The sequence below is a fragment of the Chelonia mydas genome, chromosome 3 (assembly GCF_015237465.2).
Source record: "Chelonia mydas isolate rCheMyd1 chromosome 3, rCheMyd1.pri.v2, whole genome shotgun sequence".
In the NCBI taxonomy this organism is placed as follows: domain Eukaryota; kingdom Metazoa; phylum Chordata; order Testudines; family Cheloniidae; genus Chelonia; species Chelonia mydas.
Window position 1 is genome coordinate 38,217,051 of NC_057851.1, and position 19,005 is coordinate 38,236,055.

Consider the following 19,005-nt stretch of genomic DNA (forward strand, 5'->3'; position numbering starts at 1 on the left):
GTGGTTCTGTTGTGTGGTATGTGGTTGTTGGTGAGTATTCGCTTCAGGTTGGGGGGTTGTCTGTAGGCAAGGACTGGCCTGTCTCCCAAGATTTGTGAGAGTGTTGGGTCATCCTTCAGGATAGGTTGTAGATCCTTAATAAAATCCTAAAATAAAATAAAATAATCCTAAAATAGATGAGGAACATATATGAAACCAGATGAGGCAGTAATTGACTGTGTGCCTGCCCTGCAAAGGATTGTGTAATACGGGGACTTTGCTCCCTGTGAATTGATGACTCTACCAAAAATGAGGTTTATCTATGGATAATATATGAAAAAAATTGGGGGGAAGAGGAGGGGAATGCAGAGGGATACATACAATCCATCTCTCTTCCTTAGGAGCCAAATTCTGATACTTTTACTCATGCTGAGTAATGCCTTGCTTCACAAATGGTCCTATTCATTTCAACTGCACCACTGGTACTATACAGTGTGAATAAGAGTATCAAACTCTGGAACTTGGGCATTGAGTAGTAAGAAGTAGAATTATGCATCGTTATTTGTATTTGGTAGCACCAAAGGCCTCAATCAGGACCCCACAATCTCATTGTGCTAGGTGCTGTACAAATATCAGTATTGTCAACGTTAATCATGTGCACTATTAATTTGGATGCAAATTCGTGCTGCCCTGAATATGTGCACAATAATCCCCACACAGACACTTGTAGAGAGATTTTCAGTTTTTTTTAAGATTACTTGCCTTTGTGGGTTTGTTGTAAATTGGAAACATTATTGTTCTTATTTATTTGTAATATGTATTTTAAATAGATCTTTGATTTGTTGAATACGTAAAAGCACTCCTTTTCCAGACGGGGTGCATTCATGTCACATTTCATCCATGTTTACAAGTCAGAGGAGAACTTGTTTAAAAATGAGAAATATGTATTTATCCTCTAGGTTTACAATATTTCTGTCTGCTTACCTGCACATCCTGGGAAGTGCGCGCGCGCGCTCTCTCTCTCTCTCTCTCTCTCTCTCTCTCTCTCTCTCTCTCATTTAATATTCGTGAATCACTCAGACCCTATAGTGATGAGTACCATAGAAAAGCCCATGCAAAATTAATAATTCTGCCTTCAGAGCAAGGTTTGAATAGCATTCAGTAAATAAGGCATGAGGCCTCACAAGGAGTTCATTAGTGAGCACAGTCTAACCACTGTACACTGAGTGATGCAGGGGTCCTGTTGAAGAAATAGTATATGATCATGTTACTAAAGACTGTATCATAATACATACATATGAACGAGTAGACTGAATAAAGGTTGCACAAACTACCTTAATTCTGGCATTTCCTAATTTTTAGTGCTTTACTTTGTAACCTCAAGAATGTTCTTTTAATGTCGTTGGTGTGTGTGCAATTTTCTAGATTTTTGAAAAACAAACTGAAAAAACAGAAAATCCCTCATGAGGCACCATATTGGCATCCACATGGGCCATCATTAGGTTTAGAACTTTTAGATCCACTGCACAGACCCCTGTTGCTTAAGCTAATGGAGTAACATAGCAGGAGTAGGTTGCCATCCTCCATGTGGATCCGCACTATAGGGGGATGGGACTTAGGATCATAGAACAACAGGGTTGGAAGGGACTTCAGGAGGTCATCTAGTCCAATCCTCTGCTCAAAGCAGGGCCAATCCCTAGTTTTTGCTCCAGATGCCTAAATGGCCCCGTCAAGGATTGAACTCACAACCCTGGGTTTAGCAAGCCAATGCTCAAACCACTAAGCTATCCCTCCCCCAGACTTGCTTCTGGGTTTCCCAGGTATTTGCTGACAGAAAAGGAATAATGAGACTCAGGGGAGTGTGCTCTAGTGGGTGCAGACTCTGTCTGTTCCGCCTCCAAGCTTCATCCTTCCTGCCCCATCTCCTCCAAACTATCCCTGTCCCAGTCCTGTCTTTTCTCCATCTCTGGCTCCTCGTCTCAGTCTCATTTGTCTCACCTACCAAGTCCCCGTATTGACTCATCAGGTTTCTCATCCCAGTGCCAGTCTCTTTGCCAGCAAGTCCTAGTCTTACCCCCTCTGGACTCTCCATCCCTGTCCCCCCACCTCCTTGTCCTCAATTTCCTTGCCTAGCCAGTCCCAGTTTCCTGCCCCCCAGCTCTTCATCCAATCTTTCTTCTCTAGCCTGGCTTCCATGGTCCCAGTCCCAATATCCCTCCTACCACTTCTCATCCAGTCTCATTATCCCCCACTGCACCTACTGGTTCCCGGTCTCCCCCACGCTGTTTCCCTCCCTGTCTCCCTGTGCTAGTTCCAGTCTCCTTGACTGGCCAGCCTTTCCTCCCACCCAGGTTCCTGTCCCATTTTATTTCCCACACTACCTGCAAGTCTGGCTCTTATTCCTTTTGCTTTCAGATCAGGTGGCTTCTCCCTCCATGCTGCATGGGTCTAGCAGGGAGGTCACTGAGGGTACGTCTGCAAATAAAACCCCACGACTGGTCTGTTTCAGCTGGCTTGGGCTCCTGGGTCTTGGGCTGCTGGGCTGTTTCATTGCAATGTAGATGTTGAGGTTCAGATTGAAGCCCGAGCACTGGAACCCTCTCATCTCACAGAGTCCTAGAGCCCGGACCACAGCGCAAGCCTGGACGTCTACTGTGCAATTAAACAGCCCCTTAGCCCAAGCCCCTGACACAAGTCAGCTGCCATGGGCCAGACACTGGTGTCTAGATGCACTGTAAATATACCCCAAGAGCACAGGAAAAACAGGCTCCCTTCTCTCAGTTCAGTTACTGAGTTCAAGCCCAGAACTGCAATTGCAATGAAAGTCCTGCTGAACCCCAGGCTGGAGTTTACTCTGTGGACAGAATCTTTGGGGAATCGAGCTGCTAAAATCTAAGTCGTCTCTATCCAGCATGTGCAAGTGTGATGTTTTTGCAAATTGGCCAAATTTTGGCAGACTTTCATGGGGACAGCACAAGCCATATCCCCACCACAAAGGCCACCCCTTTCCAAATTCCAAGTCTATTCTCCAATGTATGGGGTGTCTACAGATTTTCAAGGAAAAGGCCACTAGAATTTATTTAACATGGGCCAAACATATTTTCCCCAAACCTTGTTCTCAATAACAACTGAACTGTTTTGTCTGAAATTTTACAGACAAATTCAGCCTGAGGCAGACATCTAGCATGGAAAATGTCCACCCATTTACCCAGTTTGGTAAAGTTTTAAGCAGGGTGTTATCATGGGACCTGTCAGGCAACCTTAATCGATGCTGATACCAGCCCCACCTATAACTGATGCAGAGAGAGCAAGCAGGGTTCCGCTTATAACATTTTTGGTACCCAATGCAGACCAAAGAAAACAGAATGTGCTTTCTTGGAGAAAAACTGTTCCAGATCCCGCTGAAATCAGTGGAAAGACTCATTCATTTCAGTGGCTTTGGATCAGGCAACAGGAGATCTACATTTTACGCTTTTTTAGTTTCTGGGTGTTCTTAAGGTGCATTGTTGAAAGTCAGTCTGGAGGTGACAATTTGTGGATTATTGTAGGAAAGTAAGCATCTGAAACAAAAGGTCACAGCCCTGTCACCAGAAGTATAGAGTAAAAAGCATTCCTGGCCACTGCTCATATTTGGACCTCTGGAAACAGCTGAGGAGCACACATGCAATGCAAACCTGAGTAATGAAAGGTGGGCAGAAGAAGTTATTATTATCTCTGCCATTTTTTCTGGTTTCTCTCTTAGCTGAAGAGCATTACCTCAGTCTTCTTAGGCTTGGGTCTCTGCCACCTTGTCCTCATCCAAGCCCAGTTCAGATCAGACACTAGGTAAACCAGTTAATGACACTATCCAGTCTGATGGAGTGGCACTATAGAGCTGGGTGTCACCTGCACATTGAATACAGCGCAGCCCAAACCTAATGGCCATCATGCATCTGAGATATAGATATCTACTAGAGAAAGGATAGAGATTAAAAGATAAGTGAAGCTTTATAGTTAAGGCTGCAGAAAGGATCATTTGAGGGGGTCATTTTCAATCGTTAACTTTTATTAATCTCGTATCTTTCATGCTAATATTTGCTAATTTTGTTCTCAGCTCAAATAATGTTTTGAGGGTTTTGGAAAAAGTAGTTCAGCCATTTTCAAGAGAGGGGAAGCGTGGGGGGAAAATACCCTTTTGCCATTATAAAACATTTTGCAATCTTCTCATGAACAGCTTTAGTGTCTCAGCAGGAAGTGGAAGGACTTGGAATTTGACAGGGACAGAGTTCCTGATTCACAAATATGCCTTTTGGTGCTCTGGTGAAAAGTGGAGTTGATTTGATTATCTTAATTATCTTAAAAACTGCTCTCTCACATAAAGGTTTCTCTTAAATGTTAAAATTAACAATCTGTCAAGGTTCCATTGGCCACACATGAGACAAGACAGGACAGAACAGTGGAATTACATTTCCGTGCATTAGGCAGGTCAGTGAGAATTTGTATTTTAATATGTAGGTGTGTCTAGCATTCTCTGTAACCATCGCCACTCACAACAGCTGCTTTCCATTGGTCAATAATTTGGTTGTTCCAGTGTGGAGAAGATTGAGTATGCAGGAGACAGAACTTTCCTGGGAGCTGGCACTAAACCATGGAATACCGGATAAGATAAGAATGACTACTGACCTCCAAACTGCACACAAAACTCATTTCTTTGGACCCGTACATATGCATGAAAAAGTGATTTACTTCTATATGCTGAAAAGGGCAGAGGAGAGATTATTGTTCCTGTAACTACTTTGGAGCTGCTCAGACACTCTGGGGGCAGACCATTTAGGAAACTCGATAGGTAGATAGTGTCTGTGGTCATCTGAGACAAAGATGGAAGGTGGTGGGGCTCTGTCTTATAATATGTAAAGATGCATGTGAAATAAGGCAAGGGTTCCTGCCCCAATAACTGCACGTATTATGGAAGACAGAGCATTGTGCTGTTGTCTAGTAAATAGTTGCACATTGATAGAATTTCTCTACTTTTGATTTTCTTTTAAAACAAAATCTAGAAAACAGCAAAGGTTGTCTGCTACCATAAATTCACCTCCTCTTGCACATGCAGTATGGATTGATGTTTTATTACATGTTCTCATGCTACTACTGAAAAAAATACAATACTTTTTTTCTAAAATATTATACATTTGTTGAATGTTGAACAAATGAGAATGATTCTTTGTAGGCTACAAAGTGGCAATGAAATGAAATGAATAAACAGTCTAATTGAGTTGGAGCAGATGTTGACTAGATATTGGCCATTCTGCAATTACTGGTGTGGAGGTTCTTGATTCTCTTCTCATGCTGTTTTCACTCATAAAAGCACAATGTTTAGGTTTTGATATAAGATAAGTGTATCTGTACAGTAATTTTGTGGCATATCTTGTATTTTCCCTCAGTTAATAATGAAGTTAGATTGTGTGAATTGTATTTTAATTAATATCCAAATGGGAAATTAGCTTTTCAAATTCTGTTAATGACAATTACCACTAAGTCTTTTAGTAGTATTAGTATTAACATAAGAATGCTTGTTTTCGTCTCTCTGGCATTGTTTCTATGCTGTCTTTGCACATAAGAGAAAGGAATAATTATTTGTTGCTCCTATTCAGGTCCCACACACATTCTATATGGAAACATGTATCTGGTACTTTTATTGAATATCTAAAGGAGACCACATAATTTGAGAGAGACGAGGTGGGTGAGGTAATGTCTTTTATTGAATCAGCTTCTGCTGGTGAAAGAGACAAGCTTTTGAGCTTACACAGAGCTCTTCTTCAGATCTGTCTTGGATGGATATTCTCATCCACCTTGTGTGTCTCATATCCTGGTATCAGCACAGGTACCAAACTCTGCAAACTATATAATTTAGCAGTTTTAACCTCTCTGCTGTTGGATCCTTGCCCAGAAGCCAAATCCAAGTAAATGGACCACCAAGCACAGATTTTGTTATGCACTGAAATCTGTTGTTTCATTCCACTGAAGCTGGAAGAAAAAGGAATTTCCCCAAATTTCTATTAGACGTCTATCATTAGATACAAACACACAAGTGTATTGACCCTTTGTTTTTTAAAAAGTCTGAATTATGTTGTGATATTATATTCACAGTCTAAAAGTGTTTTTTTTACTTTATTCAAAATAAAATGACAGCTAGTAACCTTGAGCAGAGTCTTTGTCATCAGTGATTTAATTGTAGCCAAAGATAGGAGCCCATTCCTCCTCCTCTTCTTGCCAGTTTTTGTCCATGTCCCATTACCCAACTATTCAAGACTGATGGCTTCTCACCCAGGGCATATTGAATACAGTTCTGTTGCTCATTTGCCATGAAAGATGATAAAATTTCATTATCCCTACTTCCAATATTTAAATTTTAAACAAAATAACTAGAATTTTCACACTGGAATGACAATAACAAACATGCAGACAGTTCGACTCATTCTTTGTCTTCCTCCAGTTCACCAATAGATGGTGACAGAGAGCTCCGTCTCTGTGGATATTCAGACCACAGCCTTACATGTAGATCTTTGATACTGATTTATTACAGAATCTGGCCTAAGTTATGAAACACAACAGCAGTTTTATAATTAATAAAATATAATTAAAATAAATTAAAATGCCTTGAATAAACCAGGTGGGGGAGGAAGAAAAAGACTTCCCAGTCTTCTGTCATTCTTTGGTGCCCTAGCATTTAAAAAAAATGGAATATATTATTGTAGACAGCTGTTTGGTAGGAGGAAGTGGGGGTGTCTTCAGTAGAAACACAGCAGTTTCACACACAAGCTACTATTTTTGTGACATATTAATATTCAGATTTTTTTAAAGTTAAATTAAATCCAGAAGAAACAAGTGTTATGCAGAACAGTTTCTTGTCAGTTATCAATTAGTTGTACAGTAGTTTTGTAACTAAATGTCCTTGTATCTTTGAAAAATGTGCCAAATTACTAACAGTGTGTACCTCACAGATTAAAATAAACTCAGTATGGACCAGTGACTGCTTCATTACACTGTATGTTCACATACTTTATTATACGTAATGAACATGTCTCTTACATGAGATGTGATTCAGGACATGATTCTCACATTGTGTTTGGGGGCATTAAATGGGAATAAGATGTGATTTATGCTAACTGTAAGGCCTATTTACAAGGCAAGTGTGGTGGAAAGGGACCTAAGTGTAAATGACCATCAGGATCACAGAGCAGCATTTACATATCATGAACTCAGATACATAAAACTTCTTTTATAGTGAAACATAATAAAATTGTCATGCTTATTTCAGAGTGTTGCAATTTCCAAAATGCATTTGCATGTACAGGCTCAGATTCAGAAAAGCACTTAAGAATATGAGTAGTGTCACTGACTTCAATGAAACTAAAGACATATTTAAAGTTAGATGCATACTTTAATCAGGCCAACAGTAAGCTTCCACTTATGGTGAAACATTTTGACGGGGAGGAACATTAGATGCTACTGAGAAGAACACTAAATAAACTTGTGGAGGTGGGTGAGGGGAGAGATTCCAAGGCACAAATAAAACCTCTGACTGGAAATACCTTTGCGCAACTAGAAAAGATTGTTATTGTATGTACTGTTGGAATGTGTTTCTTCATCATAGTATCACTTATCCTTGTTAGACTCTCTATGACATGAATGAATTTCATCCACTCCCTTCTTCTCATGTACACGCTGATGCCATAAGGAAATTGTGACACCCTGTATCCCATGTAACACCCTGAATCCTCATGTTCACCACTTTTATGTGGCTATGATATATTTTATAGAAAATATGCCTTGTGAGATATCATTTGAAAAATCATAATCTGCTGAATATCATTGTACTGCTATGATGTGTGTAACAACACTACATGTGAAATTGAAATTTTACTGTATAGTATTACTAAAATGGGTTATGGTTCTGGGGAACGCCCACAGACTAGCGCCTCAGAAACATACAAAAAGCACAGGTGTTAAGAAACTGTTAATTGCTTAATCAGAGATTCGTCATCAGGGGAGTTGTAAAGAAGAAATTTACAGGAGGCAGCTCACGAACACCATGGAACTGCCTGACCCCATAACCCAGCAAAGACTTTTCCATCACAAGGAGCTAGAGCAGTGGTGGTCAATCTATGGCCCGCGGACCGCACGTGGCCCATTAGGGTAATCCGCTGGCGGGCCGCAAGACAGTCTGTTTACATTAACAGTCTGCAGGCACGGCCGCCCGCAGCCACCAGTGGCTGCGGTTTGCCATTCCCAGTCAATGGGAGCTGCGGGACGCAGTGCGGTTGTCCACCACTGAGTTAGAGTATGAAAAGTTGAGGGGGAGAGGAGAAATGCCTCTAGACACCTCTCCTCCCCCATCTCTATTCACAGCAGCAAAATCATTTGAAAGACAAAGAACCATCATTGCACTGGGGGGAGTGGTCCAAAATGGAAGGCTTTTCAGTTGGTATGAACTGCTGAAAGTTTTAGGTGAGAGAAATCCTTTTGTTTTCAAATTTTATGTAGCTTGGTAACATTTAGGAAATAGCTTGCATGTTAATCTTTTATTTCTTTTATAACCAATTCTGACTTTTTATGCTTTTACCAGTTTTAATCACTTAAAATTTGTCTTTCTTTAGTTAATAAACTTGTTTTATTTTTTAATCTAAACCAGTGTGTTTTGATTGAAGTGTTTGTTAACCTGAGTAAAGATTCCTCAAAGTCTTGTGCATAATCATTTCATTTGAGGTAATGATGGATTTTAATGAGCTTACACCAGTGTTAGGCAACCTGTGGCTGCATGCGGCCCATCAGGGTAATCTGATTGCGGGTCTTCCCACACCTCCGATTGGCTGGGAACGGCGAACCACAGCCACTGGGAGCTGCGGAAGGCCGTGCCTGTGGACGGTCAACGTCAGCAGAATGTCTCTCAGCCCGCAGTCAGATTACCCTGATGGGCTGCATGTGGCCCGTGGGCTGCAGGTTGCCCACCACTGGTTTACACTATTCAGGATGGGATGGGGGTCCTGAGCAGTGTAAGATGCACATTTCTGGGTGAAAGGCTGGGACTGGGGGATTTGCAGGTGTCACCCTATATATAGTTCATGTGTGGCTGGGAAAGCATTCATGTATGCAGCTGCGTGTCATTTGGCATGCTGAAGGCTGTGTGAGCAGGCCAGGAGTGGCTATTCTGACACTAAAGCAGAGTAAAAGGCACCCCAGGTGTCATAAATATAAAGGGAAGGGTAAACCCCTTTAAAATCCCTCCTGGCCAGAGGAAAAATCCTCTCACCTGTAAAGGGTTAAGAAGCTAAAGGTAACCTTGCTGGCACCTGACCAAAATGACCAATGAGGAGACAAGATACTTTCAAAAGCTGGGAGGAGGGAGAGAAACAAAGGGTCTGTGTGTCTGTTGGTATGCTGCTTTTGCCGGGGATAGAACAGGAATGGAGTCTTAGAACTTTTAGTAAGTAATCTAGATAGGTATGCATTAGATTATGATTTCTTTAAATGGCTGAGAAAAGAATTGTGCTGAATAGAATGACTATTTCTGTCTGTGTGTCTTTTTTGTAACTTAAGGTTTTGCCTAGAGGGATTCTCTATGTTTTGAATCTAATTACCCTGTAAGGTATCTACCACCTGATTTTACAGAGGTGATTTCTTTCCTTCTATTTACTTCTATTTCTATTAAAAGTCTTCTTGTAAGAAAACTGAATGCTTTTTCATTGTTCTCAGATCCAAGGGTTTGGGTCTGTGGTCACCTATGCAAATTGGTGAGGATTTTTACCAAACCTTTCCCAGAAAGTGGGGTGCAAGGGTTGGGAGGATTTTGGGGGGAAAGACGTGTCCAAACTACGTTTCCCAGTAAACCCAGTTAGAGTTTGGTGGTGGCAGTGGATATTCCAAAGACAAAGGATAAAATTAATTTGTACTTTGGGGAAGTTTTAACCTAAGCTGGTAAAAGTAAGCTTAGGAGGTTTTCATGCAGGTCCCCACATCTGTACCCTAGAGTTCAGAGTGGGGGAGGAACCTTGACACCAGGCTAGAGAATTAAGGGGACACAGTGGTTCCACAGTCCAGATTGTACCCTAGGGGATGTCACAATAATGTGGACTCATCAGCCTTGTATAAGATATCTTTATAAGGTACCTTTTTATATTTTCATAATTAAAAGCTATGACAGTTACTTATTTGTATTATCAAAATTGTCTTGCTGATACCTTCCCTCATCTATTCATTGTGTCAGGCTGTTGTTGCTCATCTTATACTTAGATTGTTGGCTGTCTGAATCAGGGATTGGCTTTATATACGTACAGTACCTCACACAGTGGATCCCTGATCTTTGATTGGTGGCCTCTAAGTACTACTTTAAATACAAGCAATAATAATAACAGTGGTTCCAGGGGCTGTGGAGTTTGAACATATCACTTACACTTTGGTAGGGTTTCACAATCTCTCTTTGCTTAATTTCAAACTCACTCAGAAAGTGTAGGTAGGTTTGGAAGTTCAGTTAGAACTGATATGTAGTTGGGCTTGCATTCTGCTCAGGGACTGAAAAAATGAGTGAAACTGAGAGAAAAATGAACACAAATGGAGAAAAGAAACACTGAAAAAAGAAAAGGAGGAGATAAGTTCCAATAGAACAGTAGATTCAGAATGTATACTATACTCACCTGGGGTGTTCTAACCCTAAGGTATGGTTCATCTTTCCCCCCTTTGCCCCCATTAAAAATATCCCCCTTCAAACTGAAGTGAAATAACCCATTGTTGGAGTCCAAATCTCTCCTGACTGCTTGGAATCCAGGACAGTCCTGTGTTATGTTTACTCATGCGTCAATCTTTTAAGCTGTTCAGAGCAGGAACTTGGTGATTGTTTTGCATGTTTTGCCACTTGCACAGAGCCTTGTAAATGCATGGTACTAGAACAATAAAGAATGAGGAATTTCAGAAAGTTAATGTTTGCCCTCTTCACTCAGCCATAGGCAATTGTGACTCCCCACAACTAATTGTCATCAGGGAAGAAAACCAAGATTTTTTTTACACACTATATATAAGTGTAAAAAAAAAATCTATATATAAAAATCTATATATATGCACAAACAAACTCCGACACTGAATATAGTCATGAACCAGAATCACGACTGAGGACAGATTTTGTCCCTAGTTCTAAATCATAATCTGAATGCTTTTTGCCATTCCATTTGCACACCGTGCCCCAAAGCAGGTAGATCCTGCTCCTGGAAGATCTGTCCTGCATCAGGAGAAACAGAGACATCCTAGCAAACTCCCCCTGTGTTGTGGTGATCCTTGACTCAAAACAGCTCTTTTGGGGTCATTGCTATTCAAGTCTGTGTTGTGGGAGCAGTAAGGGGGAACACTATTAGATAGTGATATCAGTCAACTTCTGTCTCACTTGATGTTCTCTGCTGAAATCCAAAAAAGGGCAATGGACTCTTCAAATCACAATACCAGAATAGGCTAATTTGGAAGCCCTTCTATATTACTTTTCCTTTCAATCCAGGATCTACTTAATTAACTTTTTCCCCCTAGTGATCTTTGAAGAAACAGGTTTTAATTGGTTGCAACTGTGTTTTAATAAAATGCAGTATTGCTTTAGTGATGTATTATAACTTTGTAGATATGTGTTTCAATTCAGACTTCTACACAGTTACTCACTTGACTTCCTATAAAATGTTGATATCAAGATGAAGTAGGAGGACAGAAACAAATTTCAAGAGAAACAGGTTGAATAAGAAAACTTCCCCTTCATCCGTGTTCTGATCCATGTCAATGCCACAGTGTGACTTACTTTACTAGAAGGAAAAAAAAAATGTTCCAGGGATTGAAATGACACTGTGAACGACTCACTACAGATAGTACAGCATATTCCAGAGACCTTGTCCAGTAAATACTCAGGACTCAGCTAAAGTCAAATTGGATTCATTTCTTGCTTTCAAGTTCTCTAGCGTAAGACATAGTGGTGAGAAAACTTGTACTGCTGCTACTTTCTTCATATATTTGCATTTAATCAAGAGTGGCCTCAAATTCCACTAACAGCGTTTTATTTTCCAAAAGAAAGCAGTCCACAACAAAAATATTAACAGGTTCTAGGCTATATTTACAATTTTTTTATATTGTAAAATGCAAAACATTAGATTCCCATATTGTATGCCATTAGAGGGAGAATTTTTGGCTAATATAGGCTTGAGATATAAAGTTCCAGTTGAGTAGCATAAATCAAGTACAGTATTTTCCCAGTAAAATAGACTTTTATTTGTTGTTCTCTGTAAGGCCTTCTTCCACCTCCACACTAATAAGCATTCTTCTCTGCCTCAGCTAGCTACCCACACACTTTCTTCGTTTAAAGACACAACTGTCCTCAATTACCATTCAGAATTTTTCAGTCTCTCATTAAATTAGAAACAGTAGGCAATTTAATCAGGTGGTGAACAGTGAAATAGTGCTAAAAATGAACTTCAGGAAACAGATCTAATAAAAACATGGAATACTTCTGGTGCTAGTTTTGGAGATCTGTTTAACCAGATTAAATTATAACATTTTAGACACTAGATTGCATTTTTTTTTAAATTGCACCATTATTAAAAATTAGTAGGCTTCCATAAATATTGTTTTAGTTCATTTCAGCATGGACTCTTGCATATCAAATATGAAAATATTATGCCCCAGTATCCAAAACTACTGCACATAGGTTTAGGCGCTAACCATTAAAATGAAACTGTTTGCAGAATTGGGGCCTTAGTTCTCATTTACCAGACAATGGGAAAAATACTCCAAAATTATATCTTAATAAAAGTGTCATATTCATTTTCTCATATCAAAATTTCTTTTACAAATAAAAAGGCAGTTTTCCTAACTGTCAGACCTGCAATCTGAACCCAGAATCAGGGAGTCAAGATGGATTATTTTTGTTCATGCATCATCACCTCTATTGAAGGGGAGAGCACCTTGCCCCTTTACAGATGTACATTCCCTTTTACTGCTCGGACAGCAAGAGTGGCCAGGGCTGGGAACTGTTGCACCGAAGCAGTTCAGACCAGCTCCTGTCCAACGGTGGAGTGAGCACTGTAGGATTCTTTCTCTTTAAGGACTTCCCCATGAACTACCATCTAGCAACAGCCCAAGACATCAAAGTGTGTGGCACTGGCCATGTTTCCATGCATTCTTTTCGCTGTACTGATCTTTCTGTAGAGGGGCATCAGATGTGTATGTATATGGATGAGTATCCTGTATCGATGTCTTTGAAATCTGTACTGTCAGCATACTTGAAAAGTTGTTCTGCTTCCATGACTGTTTTTCTAGGCTATAAAATGCTCCCCAGCGTAGTTTAGGGTCCTGGTCTTCTCTGGTGGGTGGGTTTGGGACTAAACGTCTTCCTCCTTGGCTCTAAGAAAAGGAGTACTTGTGGCACCTTAGAGACTAACTAGTAGCTGCTGCATTGCCCTCTAATGGAGCTCTCTGGAGCCTCATGGCTTGTGCATGCTAAGAAAATATGCACTTAGACTAGTGCAGCCCCCTAAATAAGATGAGATGCCCTGGATTGAAGAGGGACTTACACCCATGTAGCTTAGCTCAGCAACTTACTAAAGTAAACTGCATCCCACCCTGTGCTGATTTAAATCAGAACTGTGCCCTGGTGTGCCCAATATATCTTGGTGTATTTCTCAAACATCACTGCTGTCTGCAGATCTGAAAAAAACTGTACCACCATTGGGTACAATAAGAGCTGTGTAAAACAGCAGCATCTAGGATCAGAATGCAGTTTTTTAAAGATGGAGAGAATGAGAGAGTACATCGTAGTTGTTGAATCTTGACCTCTGAATCCCTTTAAATATCATCTCCATAGGTTTGCTTCGGGTAGGTCAATCCTACATCTCTCATTTCACCAGAGCGGTGTGTGGTGTCTGTACCAGTTATCATTGTCAAGAATGTGGAACTTGCTATGTGCAATAAGACAGTCATCTTAAAAGTCATTCTTGTCATAGCGTATCTTCAGTTGCTGATCCATAGGCACGAATCCAGTATTAAAGAACAAAGAGGATGACTATTTCATGAGCTTTGGGATAATATTATAAAGATTCCCCTGGTTCTTGTGCTACATGAAATAAGGAAATGAGCAACTGCCAGCATGCAAAAAGTTAGTGACTGAATTTTATCATCTGATGATCTTAAGGGGAGCCCTGCCTACATCTAAGGGGAAAATTTGGCAATATAGTAGCATCTAATATACTTCCTTGCACAGTCATTGAATAGAGAAAATGTCAAGCAAACAGAACTCGAGAGAGACCAAGATCAACAGTCAGTTAAGTAGAAATTTTTAAAAAGGAAAAAAAAATGCTTTGAATTCCTGTTCTGCCTAGACAGGACAGGCATCGAGATTCCAATTCTGAATTCAAGATACATTTCTGCCAAATAGAGAAATAAATAAAGCAGTAACCACTAAAATGAACAAGATATTGTAAATTATTGACCATTTTTGGAATCTGCTTTGAGCGGTAGTCTTTAAGCATCACACTGAATGGTACTGCACCAGCTAACATAACTATGTAGCACATCTTTTTCACTCAAATAGTGAGGTTGATAAGACCATTGAAGACATGTCTGAAGGGGACAAGTTGCTAGAAGCCAGCAGGTCTTTGTCCAGTTGCTTCAGCATGACGACATCAGAATGTCAGACTCAACTGGAAAAGATGTTCATCAAAAATTCAGTCTGAAATATGGAAATATAAAGTCAGATCACTATATCACATGGTATTTGCTTACAGTGTTTTATAGCACCCAAATCTATTGATAAAACTGCAACATTTTATTCAAAAATAGTATATAATAATACTTATTTGCTTTTCTAGGACAAACCCATACTCATGATCAGAGACCTAAATTTTTAAAGTGTACGGCAAGTGAGGAATTGGAAAGAGTCGGAGGGAATTTTACAGATGTCTTACTTATCCATGAGAGAGCTTGCAAACTTGAGATGTCTTCAAATTGAAGCCAGATTTCTCATGGCTGTACAGTATCATGGAACTGTTGAGAGCTACTTGTAATTTTGGAGGTTAATGTACACATCTGCATAGCTTTTACACTAGTTTTTCTTCTGTTGTGGCAGGAGTTATGAACCACACTCATTTCCAAGTGTATATCATGAAAGATTCTGTTCCATTTGTGAAAGCATTTGGTATTTATCAGTGCTTCTAAGGCACAACCCACTGCACTGTACTACTACACAGAAAATCATATTGTGCGTAATAGAGTATCACATTGTACAACTAACTACATTTTACCACTTCTGTATCCCATTAGTATTTCAGATTAGGTTTTGGTTGGTTGGTTTGTTGATTTTTTTTCCCTCTTCATATTCAAACGTTATTTTATCATAAATGCTTTGTCTGTCTGTAATGCAAACAAAAACCCATAGAATATCCCATCCGACCCCTTCATTATATCAGAAACTGAGTGCAGGCTTCCTCCCACCAAGTAAATACTCTTTTTTGAGGGGAAATTTAATCTTCTTGAATGTTAAAATGTTTCTGATGGTTTTTTTTTTCTATAGGTCTCCTGATCTATCTGCAGTTGACCTAATTTTGGAATTAATCCCGACAAAGGCAAATAAAACATGAAAGGAATTAGTATCATGATTTTAGTTCTGATGGACTACTCTTTGAATCTCTTGAAGAGTTCTAAATTCAAGACAACCATGAAAGTGCTGTGTCTTGCTTCTCTCTTGTCATAGAAAGGTTAGAGGAAGCACTGATTTCATAGCAGATGAGGCAAATTTGAATACTTTTGCCTGGGCATGCAGAATTTTAAGTCTCATGGACCACTGAAAGTTTGTGTGTGTTCTTCTTTGTCATGTTAAAATGTGCTGATGTAAGATCGTGGAATCAGAAGTTAGACCTCTTTCAGTGAAATATGGCTTGAGGATCTCTCTACAAGAAGATAAGATTATACTAATTTATTATCATAGTTCAGAGAGCTATTGGTCTCAGATCTGAATTATCCCTTGTGTCTCATAATTTGCAATCCTGCATGCTTGAACTTGTATTGAAATACAAGTGGCGAATCTTGATCACATGCTTTGGGTTGGATTGGCTGCAAGCTTCAGGATCAGGCTGGAATTTTCCTCTATCATGATCGGAGCAAAGATGGAAGATACAATTTTAAACTTAAGGGTGCCAAGTCTTGTCTATGTAGGAGCCCACAGTCCCATTTGCAGAAGTGCCTAAGTCCCATTTGTTTTCAATGTGTGTTAGAATCCTAAGTGTGCTAGGCTCTATGTCAGTTCAGTGCTTTTGAAAATGTTGTCCCTTGTGGTGTTTTTACCCTCTCTGAAGCATTGTGGATGAAGCTTTCCCCACATCCACATTACAAGTACAGAACAAAGACTCCAGGATTGAGTTATTGAAGTCTCACTGTACTGCCCTTCTTTCCTCTGAGACACTACATTATGTAAACTTGCAATATTTCCTGCAACCAAATCCACATCTAATAAGTCCTTTTCTGCAAGGCTTTGGTTCCTAGTTAGAAGAATCCCAACAAGAAAAACCATGTTGATTGACGTTCAGATCCTTGGAGAATTGCTGTTTTCACCATGCTAGTGCTCAGATCTAATAATGAACAAGATCTTTCCTTGTCTTGTATCACGAAGCCAGAGCAATAATAAGATATATTCAAATCTAATAGCTAATAAATAGATCACACACAAGTGAGAATGAAGGAGGTGAAGAATGCAGTGGGGAGTAAAGGATGTTAGGAGGGTTGCCTGGCGATAGATATGTTGGACAAGCAACCATTGGGCAATGGGACAGTTGGTTGTTTCCAAATGATGGTTCTCAATTTAAAAGTGACTACTTTAAAATATTTTATCTGTTTGGCTTCGTTTGAGTTAACCAACTGTGGGAAAAAAATCTTTTACCAGTTCAGAAATGTTTCAGATTTTTTTTTACACTCAAATCAATTGAAAATGGCTTTTTAAACCAAACTTCATATTTGGCTTGGACTTGATCTTCAGTGATGAATGTATAAAGACATTAGAGTTAGAAATTAAGTTCTCCAGCTTACGTACTGATAGAAAATTATCTTATGTCTCTTAGTGGTCTGTGTGAATTAAGTTTGATCTCAGTCCAGTTCCTGGTGTATAATGAAAATCATCAGCACAATGGGCAAAAATTGTAACAATTTTTACCCATCTCAGAAGAGACAAGAAGGAATGAATAGGCTTGCTGGCTCACATGCCTTTCCATCCTGAGAGGTGGTCCCTCCAGTTTAGGATACAGACACATTGGTTAGCACGTGCTATTAGCCAGGATGGTCAGGGATCGTGTCCCTAGCCTCTGTTTGCCAGAATTTGGGAATGGGCAACAGGGGATGGACCACTTGATGTTAGAAGACAGGATACTGGGCTTGATGGACCTTTGGTCTGACCAGTATGACCGATCTCATGTTCTTATCTTATGGGAGAGCAAGAGAAAGCATTTGGTGCTACTACATGAGATGTATCTGATATATAGTTGGAGGGCTTTGGTCTCCAAGGATGCCAGTCGGGCATCTTTTTGTGCTCTGTTTAATGTCCACCTCAGTTCCTTTGTTTATCTGTTTGACCTTTGCTCCCATTCCCCTATACTTTTCATATGTCCCCTGCCCTCAGTTGACTCTGTATTTGTGGCACCCTCCCATCGCCTCACCATTTTGGAGGTCAAATGGACTGACACTAAAATTCACATCCCCAGATGTGAAAGCTAGAAAAGAAAGCTATGGAGAAATAGAAGTAGTAAAGCTGTTGCTGTGTGCCTTAGCAGAGTTCTGCATTTGAGAGTATGATGGCTCAGTAATCCCTCTTTATTTTTCTGCAACTTTAACTGAGCTACACTGTATATTTTTATATTGAAACATAAATTCAGAACATACACAATAAAATGAGAGACTATATGTGCCTTCAATTTGTCACTAAGGGCCTAATCCTGCAAATATTTACTACTAGATCTTGGTCTTAGAAACCATTGGCTTCAATAGGAATAATGATGATAGTAAGTATTAGACCCAGAAGTGTTTGCAGGACCAAGCCCATGATAAGGACAAAACGCATTGAGGGATGTGATCCTGCTGTCCTTACTTATGTAAATATGGCTAAAGAGTAGGATCCATGGTACATATGCTGAATATCTCAGGTGTGTATTTTAGAAAATATAACTAGTTTTATTGATACAGTAGAGACATATCCCAAATTGTGTATTTTCTGGTGCATAGTGAGTAAGGGGAGGTAATTAGAAAAATTCAGCGATATGTTGATAGCAATTATCCACATTTTGGTATTTGCATATAGAACAGTGTAACACACCATTACATAGTATGCTTCACCCTAGTAGTTGCACCCCTCATAATCTCTATCCCCACAACAACTCTGTGAGGTAGAGAGTTTGTTGTTTTACAGATGAGGAACTGAGCCATAGAAAGACTAAGGTCATGGTCATGCAGAGACTCTGTTGCAGAACACAGGCTTGAACCCAGGTCTCTCAAGTCCTGTGCTAGTGCCCTAACCACTGTATCACTCATCTTGGAGCTAGGAATTCCTACATTCTAATCCTGGCTTTAGCACGGATTCACTTTGTGCCCTTGGACAAGACACACCATTTTTCTGAGCAACAGTTTCCCCTGCTGTAAAATGGCAATAAAGTTTGTGTGTTTGTAAGGCTTACGTAGTTACTCTCTGAACAAAAGAGGTATATAAATGCTGATTAATTGTTCTCATTGGGCTAATTAGTTTAAGAATCTCATCACGTTACATGTGGTCTCTGGCAACAGTTCATTTAGGGTAATCCTCTCTCTACCATCACAGCCATTCTTGGTGTCTGGTTTCTGTATTTCGAAAGTACAGAAAAGAAAGCAAAAAGAAGCAAACAAATCTTCTAGCCAGCTTTAAGCTGAGCATAGCCCCTCCACCCTGAGGTAGTCTCAGCTGGGTCTTCCCAGCCCCAACACCACTGCCGGAGACTCAGTCTCCCTACAGCTTCACTC

General features: G+C 40.0%; 1 protein-coding gene across 4 annotated transcripts in view; it reads left to right on the forward strand.

The window, feature by feature from the left end:
• The window catches only part of DLGAP2 (DLG associated protein 2), a 694,939-nt gene that overhangs the window by 171,427 nt on the left and 504,507 nt on the right, over window positions 1–19,005 (forward strand). The gene's annotated exons all lie outside the window — the stretch shown is intronic.